Raw genomic sequence first — 7,658 nt, 5'->3', positions numbered from 1 at the left:
GTCAAAGTTCTCCAGAATAAACTGCCCGTATTTCATGGGTGTGAATGAATATCCGATAGGTTGCAGAAAGACAATGTGAAGATAATGATTCTTCAAAAACTTTTATGTCTGATCTCTAAACACACGAATGCACATGTATTTCTTGTTCCTGTTCTTTGGTTTGTTGTTGTTTTTTCAAAATGATGCAATGCTCAATCAAAAAAATAATTATCTCGAGGTTCTGAGTCATAATCAGTTAAACTCCCCTGTCAAAAATGTGGAAGTAAATAACAAATTTACGTTTCTGTTTACTATTCTATGTAACAGGCAAAGGCAGAGGCCATCGATACGAAGAAAAGTTAAATTAAACAGGTGATTACAAAAACGAAAACTCAGGATGTTTTTCTCTCTCTCCTTTGGTCTTTCTCTTTCACCACATTCTGCAAAGGCTGAGTATTCATTTTCATTGCCCTGATTCTTTCATACCCTCAAGTTCCCTAAGAAAGCATTTAACCTCTTACAGTATTATATGAAATTATACTTGGGTTTTAAAACCGTGATGCGGAATCCCACTTGGTGGCTAATAATTTCTATGAGAAAAATGATCGGTGTGCCTGGGTGGCTCCATTGGTTAAGCATCTGATTCGGTTTTGGCTCTGTCATGATCTCACAGTTCTTGAGATCCAGCCCCCTGTCAGGCTCCCTGGTGACAGTATAAACCCTGCTTAGGATTCTCTCTTTCCCTCTCTCTCTCTCTGCACCTCCCCCTCCCCCCACCTCCATTCTCTTTCTCTTTCTCAAAATAAATAAATAAACTTAAAAAAAAAAAAAAGAAAAAGGATTGGTTACACGTCTTACACATTTTCTGCTATTATGATGCTAAAAGGCTTTATTATTTATTATTACTTTATAATTGTATTAGTTTAGAAACCACTGTTTATACTTATCTCCCTCAAAACTTCCAGCATCTCTCTAGCTCATTTTGACAGATTACGCTATTATACACCACACCTTACTATAGTCATATGCCAAATTTCTCCTCATTTCCTTCCCATTTTTTCAATAGTCTTGAATCTCTTAAATCTCGACTCTTGTCATGATTAGCACTGATTCCAATGTCTATGTAGATGATAATTCCAATATACTGGACTCTCAGTTCCCGGAATAACCTCGGTAATCGACTACACCACCTGGCATCCCCCCACTGTGATCATACTTGAAAACTATGCTCTCCAATATTGTATTTACTAGTCTCACGTGACTATTTAAACTTAAATTAATGAAAGCAAAAACTCAGGGGGGCAGCTCGGTGGCTCAGTCAGTCGAGCATCTGACTTCGGCTCGGCTCATGATCTCATGGTTTGTGGGTTCGAGCCCCACATCAGGCTTTGCACTGACAGTGCGGAGCCTGCTGTGGATTACCTTACTCCCTCTCTCTCTCTGCCCTTCTCCTGCTCTCCTTCTCACTCTCTGAAAAATAAACATGAAGAAAAAAAAATTTTTTTTTTTAAATTTTTTTTCAACGTTTTTTATTTATTTTTGGGACAGAGAGAGACAGAGCATGAACGGGGGAGGGGCAGAGAGAGAGGGAGACACAGGATCGGAAACAGGCTCCAGGCTCCGAGCCATCAGCCCAGAGCCCGACGCGGGGCTCGAACTCCCGGACCGCGAGATCGTGACCTGAGCTGAAGTCGGACGCTCCACCGACTGCCCCACCCAGGCGCCCCGAAGAAAAAATTTTTTAATGAAAACTCGTTTCCTCAGTCATACTCCTTACACATCAGCAAATACACAACACTTCCACTACGACAGAAAATCCTACTGGGCAGCACTCGGCTGCTCTTGACAATTTCATTGCCAAGATAAGCACCTCCTCTAATTCTTCTGTTGTAGAAATTCTCTTCTCTAACCTCCACCTCTGATCTTTCCAGCCCTCTCTCTGTGGCGATTCTATAGCCTTCAGTGCTTTGATGCCCACAAGGATATCAAGTTTGGTGACCATACCACTGCTTTTTTGTCATGAATCGCTCATGTCTCTTTTCCCATTTTCTGACTTGGGCCATTTGTGAGGGTCACTTATAATAATCATTTCCTTACGTACAACTACAAATTCATTGCTTACTCCTTCGTTGATCACACACATCTGGAAGATGCAGCCTGGTCAAATTCAACTCTACCTACTCTCGCCCTTGCATACAAAGCTGACTGTGACTGTATCAACTGGGTTCATTTTATATTTTTAAATTATAACTTCTCAGCGTGGTTGCTAACCAATCTATTCTGTGAATTTCCTAGAAGATTATTCCCAGTTCCTCATTTCGCAGTTCTCAAATGTCTTCTCTCTTTCTTCAAACTCAATTGATGACCTACTTCCTTTTATCCTGAGAAAATATAAACATCACAAGTACATTTCCTCTGTTCCACTGACCAAATATACTGAAAGAAGAAAGAAAGAAAGAAAGAAAGAAAGAAAGAAAGAAAGAAAGAAAGAAGAAAGACAGAAGAAAGAGAGAGAGAGAGGAAGGAAGGAAGGAAGGAAGGAAGGAAGGAAGGAAGGAAGGAAGGAAGGAAGGAAAGAAAGTCGTATCTGTATGTCAAACAGTATCATTTTCAACCACTATCCATTTGTACAACCATTTGTACAAATTGTACAAACTCTTATCCATGGTCAATCTCCATCTATACATACTTGAATCCATTCCATCTTAGTATTCAAAGATTTTTTAACTTGTTTCATCTCTCCTGGTTCACTCACCTTAATTTACACGTAGGATATACTATCCCCCATTTTAAAAATAAGCAAAAAAGGTTTCATTCACCCTTCCACACACAAATATACACACAATAACCCCCTTTCTCGAATTCTTTTAACAACAAAGGAGTTCAAAAAGCTCTGTATGCCTTCTATCTCTTCCTACTTTTCCCGAATCCACTTTAATCAGGCTTTTCCCCTCACTTTATCTGCAAAAGCATTCCTAAATCACCATCAACCTCCACATCAACCCATCTAGTGACTCTTTCCCCAGTTTCATTTTGCTCGGCCTATCAGCAGTGTTTGATATAATTGGTTGTTCCCTTTAACTTAAAATTCTTCTCCAAAATACTCTGTTCTAGGGGCGCCCGGGTGGCTCAGTCGGTTAAGCGTCCGACTTCAGCTCAGGTCACGATCTCGCCGTCCATGAGTTCGAGCCCCGTGTGGGGCTCTGGGCTGATGGCTCAGAGCCTGGAGCCTGCTTCCGATTCTGTGTCTCCCTCTCTCTCTGCCCCTCCCCTGTTCATGCTCTGTCTCTCTCTGTCCCAAAAATAAATAAACGTTAAAAAAAAATTCAAAATACTCTGTTCTACAGGACACCATTATCTTGTTTTTCTTTCTACTTCACTACCTAATACTCCCTCAGATTTGCTGGTTCCTCCTTATCTGACTTCAAAATACTGCTGTGGCCCAAAGTTCAGTTCCTGGCCCTCTGTCCTGTTCGTGCTCATCCGGGGATATTGACAGCCATACATAGGTGATCTCCAAACCTATGTCTTCAGGCCAGGGTTTGATCACCAGGTCCGTACATATGACTGACAACTTGGAATATTTATTTAGATATGCTATAGGAGTTTCAAACTTAACACCTCAAAAAAATAAACAGCGCTTTCCCAGCTGTGGCACTGTATGCTTCTCCATGTCAGTAAATGAAAACTTCACTTAGCCCAAAACTCAGAATCAACTTTGACTTCTCGTGTTGCTGTCACATGAATTAAATCCCCCAGACTGTACTGTTCATTGTGGGAAATAAGGGGAGGCACGTATTAAATATGGAAGTATTGTTGATTTGGGATACATTAAAAGAAATAGAGTTTACACAATCAGATACTCTAACTCCACTCTTCAATGATCATTCCATTCCCACATATTATGTGCCCATTTCAGAGAACACTTTTAAAGAGGGGTCTTAATTGGATAGTATTTAGAGAATGGGCAAAATGGAAATTCATTCAACACTATTTACAAAAAGGGAAGGAGAAAAGTCAAGATTAAATCCGCAGGCATCAAAGACCTAAAGATAAAAGCAGAGAGAAAAAGAAAATGGCCACAAGGAGGAGCTGGAGGATAAATACATGATAGAATTTATTTTGAAATGTATATTCAACCAATCCGGATAATCAAATATCCTGCTTCCAATAAAGGGCTATGCTGACAGATTGATTGCCTTAACTCTCAGAGCAGCATTTACTTGTCCAGTGAAATGAACACAAGGGCCTGTCCCAAGCTCCGCCCCTAAAGATCTATTACACTATTTTTTACATTGCACCTACGATCTGAAATTATCTTGCTTTTTTCTTTCTTTTGCCTCTTTGCTATTTGTGTTCATCGCCCTCCACTAGATTATAAGATCCATAAGAGCACAACTGTTGTATGTTTTGCTCACCACGTTATCCCGGAAAATAGAATACTATACACATACAGAGATCAATAAATATATATTTAAATAATTTATTAGTTACCCCTTCAAGATACGTTTAGTAGTGATTTTAATAGGATACCTTGGGGCGCCTGGGTGGCGCAGTCGGTTAAGCGTCTGACTTCAGCCAGGTCACGATCTCGCGGTCCGTGAGTTCGAGCCCCGCGTCAGGCTCTGGGCTGATGGCTCAGAGCCTGGAGCCTGTTTCCAATTCTGTGTCTCCCTCTCTCTCTGCCCCTCCCCCGTTCATGCTCTGTCTCTCTCTGTCCCAAAAATAAATAAACGTTGAAAAAAAAATTAAAAAAAAAAAAAAAGGATACCTTATATCCCAATATATTGTGACACGAACCCTCAGTTCGAATATGCTTGATCACTTTGCTTTCTTGGATCACGCCATACTCACTCATACTTCCATAGCTTCTAGATGTTTGCCCTGCCCGACAAAAGTATTCCTTTCCTTTCTCTTTGCCTTTGCTTCAAATCTTAACTCAAGAGGCTTACGGATTCCATTTGATTCTTATTTACCTTTACAGATACTTTGTGGGCATGTGCGTGATAAACTTCTCAGTGTGACGGTTGATATTTGACACGTTTCCCTTTATTTTCTCTACTGTCTAACAAAAGGCTTTGCCACGGCTGTTGTCTGATAGCTATGCATTGTGTAGTTCATTAATTTTTAATAAAGCACTGCACTTTTCAGTCCACATATTTAAGCTTGCTGAAAACGAAAGAAAATATTAATAATGTTTTTTTTTTCATGACAGGAAATCCTAGCCTTTTCCAAAGATAAACAGTATTTGGTGTATTTGTAGAAAGCTAGTAAGTCAGAGGTGAACCAACAATCTTCATGCGGAAGACTTAAAGGGAACAGGATATCACCAATAAATGTACTAGGGGTTAGTGAAAAGGTGACGTGCCTTAAGAAGTCTGTAAAAAAGATACCACCAGCTGCAAAATTTTCCCTTCCTTTATTTGTTTTCAGTTTAAAGACATCATTATTGCATTCATAATAGTCAACGTGATTTTCCTTTGGTCTTCCTCTCATACATATCCACTAGCCCTCATTATATATTAAACAATTTTATCCACAATGTGATGAATTCGACTGATTTCCTATCGAATCTATACCTTGTCATTGTGATTCTAGTGTCTTTTACTCATTCTTCAGCTATAAACTGAAATGGAGTCTGGACAATACTTAAATGTGGAAGACTTTATAACTTGGGAAAGAACTTGGGAACCAGGAAAAGATACTTGGGAACCAGGAAACGATACTGCTTTTTACAAGAAGTGTGAACACAAAAAAGTCCCCACGTTCCTTAACTTTCTCTTTCTACACGTGCAATATCAGGATGAAAATACCCTTTAATTCACTTACCAAATATCTATTGGATGGTAACTCTATGTCAGTCACTATTTTAGAGCCAAGGAATACATTCTTTGGGGGATACATGACAAAAATGCCTCCCTGTGTGTGTGAGTGTGGGGGGGTGGGGGGTGGTCAGAGAATGATAAGTGTAATGGAAAAAAAAGTGAAACAAGAAAGAGGGAAAGGAATGTGGGCTGGTGTATATTGGAGTTAGGAAAGTTGTTCTACACACTAATGAACAAAGGTTAGATAGCTAAAACCTAAGACTGCTCCACAAAGACTAGGACAATGACTTTCCCCGTGGATATTCACTGACAATTTCAGTGTCCAAGACAGTTTAGAAATTTGCTTTAAAATAAAAAAAGGTAACCTATGGAAAAGTGCCTCTTAATCTCCAAAATAGTAAACAAATAAAAAAATTTATTCGTAATTCAAATTTATCACAACATTCGCAGTAGAGGACTTTTTTAGTTTTACTCTACCAAGACAAGAAAAGAGGGACAATAAAATATAAAAACAGAAATAACGTGCCAATGACAAGTCCTGTAGGGTGATGAGCAAAGGGGCACCTGGCTGCATCAGTGGGTAGAGCATGCAACTTTTAATCTCAGGGTCCTGAGTTAGAGCCTCACGTTGGGGATAAAGTTTACTCAAAAATGAGAGCGCGCACGCGCAATCTTGCAAAGTCTTTGGATTTTGGAAAAGGAAAAAGAAAAGTGTGTTATCTCTATCTCTTTTTCTTGCAGTTCTCTGTTTAATTTGCTGAGTAACTCAGCTTGTATTTATAGGCTATGTAGAGGAAGAAAATAGAATTAAGACTAATGTTATCAAGGGCTCCTTTGACCCTGAGAAACTGTACTTACCCAGCATGTTTACACCCTCCAAGCCACTTTAGAGTGATACAAATAAAGGCAAATATATTTTTATGCAACATAGATCTGGACCTAAGACCCTCAGCTTTTGGCTAGTGTTATCAACGATAAAAAAAAAAGAAAAGAAAAGAAAAGAAAAGAAAAGAAAAGAAAAGAAAAGAAAAGAAAAGAAAAGAAAAGAAAAGAAAAAAAGTTGTATTACAATCATTAAAAGGAAAACAAAAACCAAAGAAAGTCCAGAGGCTGAGCTATAGGAAAGGAATGTCACCTGAGGCTTACATTTCAGCTTTCCTATTTCTGGTGTTAAATGTACAGTTTTAAGCATTCGTGAATCAGGAAGTAAGCCCAACATATTCTTGGCAATTTCCAAGAAGACTAAACGCGATATTTTTATATCTCAACCAATTACCCAAGACCTAGAGAACGTAGAAACCACAAAAAAACAAGCTGATTGTAATGTTTCATACTTCCTGAAAATTTCTGCTAATTGACCAAGAAAACGTTTACAATAATTACAAAGGCTTTTGAATGCCTACGAACCTTACATTTACGTATTTGATTTCATTTAACTGTAAATTTTCAGAAGTTACTTATTGGGCTGCTAAGACCAGAGCAAAGATTTGCAAAAAAAGTGTCATTTGAACTCACTCTCCTCCGTTCTTTTCTCTCTGTCACTATGTCACAATTATTTTTCAGCGTCTCTGTATATTTTGTGGGGAGGGGGGGAGAAAGCTGATGTAAGGCAGTGACAGAAACAACACAGAACAGAGGAGTGAAGGTGGAGGGAAAGCCTCAGGAATGGTGTGTGAATAAAGGCAGCCGAAGAAGAGGAGGGTCTGAGTAATTCCTGGGCAATGCCTCCCATGTTGTTTTGTTTATTCTTTACCTCACTTTTAAAATTAGGTGAGGTGTGTAAGGAAAGAAATTTTAAAATGAAAGATTATTTTAAGTGAATTTGACAAAGAATTCAGAGGGAAGGAGATAACA

Source organism: Puma concolor, chromosome B4 (genome assembly GCF_028749965.1).
Source record: "Puma concolor isolate L17-30 chromosome B4, mPumCon1.1.hap2, whole genome shotgun sequence".
Taxonomy (NCBI): Eukaryota; Metazoa; Chordata; class Mammalia; order Carnivora; family Felidae; genus Puma; species Puma concolor.
The sequence above is the reverse complement of the archived record's forward strand: the minus strand, read 5'-3'. Positions refer to the sequence as shown.